The sequence below is a fragment of the Lathyrus oleraceus genome, chromosome 5 (assembly GCF_024323335.1).
Source record: "Lathyrus oleraceus cultivar Zhongwan6 chromosome 5, CAAS_Psat_ZW6_1.0, whole genome shotgun sequence".
Taxonomy (NCBI): domain Eukaryota; kingdom Viridiplantae; phylum Streptophyta; class Magnoliopsida; order Fabales; family Fabaceae; genus Lathyrus; species Lathyrus oleraceus.
Window position 1 is genome coordinate 357,410,526 of NC_066583.1, and position 2,852 is coordinate 357,413,377.

Consider the following 2,852-nt stretch of genomic DNA (forward strand, 5'->3'; position numbering starts at 1 on the left):
CTCCTTTATTTCGTCAAATGCCTTTTGATGTTCTGGATGCCACACAAATTCTTACTTCTTCAGGTGGAGTAGGGGCGAAAATGCTTGAATTCTTCCATTAAGGTTTGATATGAACCTCCTCAAAAAGTTGATCTTCCATAAAAGAGATTGCAACTCCTTTTTAGTCGAAGGAGCCTTCGTCTCCATAATGGCCCTCGTTTTGTTTTGGTTAATTTCGACCCCTTTTTTATTGACTATAAAACCAAGAAAGTCTCATGCCTGCACATAGAAAGCACATTTTAGGGGATTCATTTTCAGTCCATGTTTCCTCATCCTTTCGATTGAGTGTCAGAGATGGTCAAGATGCCATTTCTTGATACGAACTTGATGGTTATATTGTCAATATGTATTTGCATAAATGTTTCGATATAATCATGAAAAATAGATTTCATCACCCTTTGGTAAGTTGCCTCAACATTATTTAAGCCAAATGGCATCACTACCCATTCGTAGGTGCCTAAAGCTCATGGGCATCGAAATTCTGTCTTCGGCACATCCTCATCTACAATAAAAATTTGGTTATAACTGGAATAACCATCTAACATACTAAGGTATTCGAAACTCGTTGATGAGTCGACCAACATCTCGACAACAGGAATTGGGTATTCATCTTTCGGGGTTGTAGCGTTTAGATCTATAAAATCGATGCAAACCCTCAACGTTCCATTTTTCTTAATGACTAGAACGATGTTGGCAAGCCATTCGACATACCTGGAAGTTCTTATGAGCCTTTCGATCTCCTCCTTTTGGACATAATTTCTGGGGCAAAACGCCTAGGCGTTTGGTTACTGGCTTCTTTCCTGCCTTTATTGGTAGCTTTAATTCCACTAATTCCCTACTCAAACCTGGCATTTCATTATAATCCCAAGCAAAGCAGTCTTTAAACTCTTTAAGTAATTTAATTACCTTTATCCTCAGATTTGGATCTATGTTGGCGTTGATGTAGGTTGACCTTTGGTTCGATCCATCACCCAAATTTATTTCTTCCAATGGATATTAAGGATGCATCTTCATGATAGACGCTCTTAGATCCTTCTCAAAACTAAAAGGATCATCGTCGTAAATACAATCGAGCCTCTGGCCTTTTTGGCTATCATCTCCCACTGTTATTCGTAGCTCTTCGACTAGTTGGAGTTCAATGTTGACTATTTAGCTTACGTCGAACAATTCTATCTCTTTGGCTTCAGTATCCATGTGTGTTACTTTGGCTTCCAAAGCTGATTTAAGTCATTTCTCGGCCATATAGGTCGTGATTTGATCTAATGCATCAAACTCAGTCATCATCACCAAATTCGTCTCCCTAGCCTGTTGGCCGTATTTCGTCAGAATTATAGAACCTTTCCCTCACAATCTCATAATCCCATGTTAACCCATGGGTAGGGTGGAGTTTCAAAGGGAAAAGTGTCTCCTCTATAGGCATATATGCAAATTCTGCTGGTATGCATGGCGCTATGTTGGCCAGATTTCTGTCAAAATTTCTCTTGTCTGCATGGTTTACTTCGGCCATGTAGTATCCCTGGTCAGCTTCAATATTTTCGACTATTCCTTCTTCGCCTCAGATTTCTATTCTTTTGTGAAGAGACGAAGGTACCACCCGTATTTCATGTATCTACTCTCGTCGTAGTAGAAAGTTGAGGTTGGCACTTAACGTTATCATCATAAAGACAGTGAGTCGAGTAATGGACCCTACCATTATATCCACCTGAATGACCCTCATAGTCTGGCCAGTTTTACCCTCATAGTTGGAAAGTACCATATTACGGGGCCTTAAATTTGTATCAAATTTCCCTATCTTAGCCAACAAAAAATGAGGCATTAAATTCACTATTGCCCCACCGTCCACCGGGATTTTATTCACCGTGGTACCTTTGACCTTTGCCCTTATAAAAAGGGGCTTTAGGTGGTTCTTCCTACCCATATGGGGTCATTTAAAGAACATATTTTTCTCTTCAATACACCCATTATTCAATACAAAATAACACACTGGCTTGTGTTCGCCAACTCCTCCTCTTCACATTCTTCGAACTTAGCAACTTCTGTCATGCAGTCGTATTCTCTAGAGAGCATATAAACTATATTACATAGGACATCGAAATCCCCCTCCGACCCGGATTCGAAGTTGTCTGTGACCAATTTATCCTCTTTTGTTTGCTCCTCTTCCTTGATCTTTGTCTTTGTTTGAGTTATCTTGGGAGAAAACAACTTCCTTCCTACTAGCTTACTTGCTTGATCATTTTCCTGATTATAATAATGTTTATTGTTACTCGACTCAGCAACATCTATCTCGGCCTTTTTCTTCCTCTGAAACCGAATCCATTGCGTCCTTGACATGGGGTTTTTGCCTTTGTAATTGCTAGGTCCATAGGAACGCCTCTCCGACATTTGGAAATTCTCTCAATAAGTCATAATGGACCCTCGTCCCATCTCAAAGTTTCTCCATTTAGGATTTCCAGCATACTCATTACCAACAGGTTCAGTCCACCTCCCTTAAGGAGCATTGGGTGTAGGTTTATAAATACTAGATCTAGCCTTTTGCTGAGCAGGAGACTGTTCTTTTCTCTAGGGCACCGCTCTTTTGTCGAAGTGAGGATGAGACTTATTCCTCCTCCAGATCTCCTTCTCTTTCTCTTTCTGAGCACTCCCAACCTTTCTCGCAACCTTCTTATCAAAGACAACACTGCATCAAGGGAACAACATCACGTTTGAGTCTTCAGCCTTGCATCTATTGAGAAATTCCACCAATCCTTCACCAGCCTTTAGGAATACTGCTTCGATCTGATTTTCACTTCAAACTCAGCCATGTTGAAATCTTC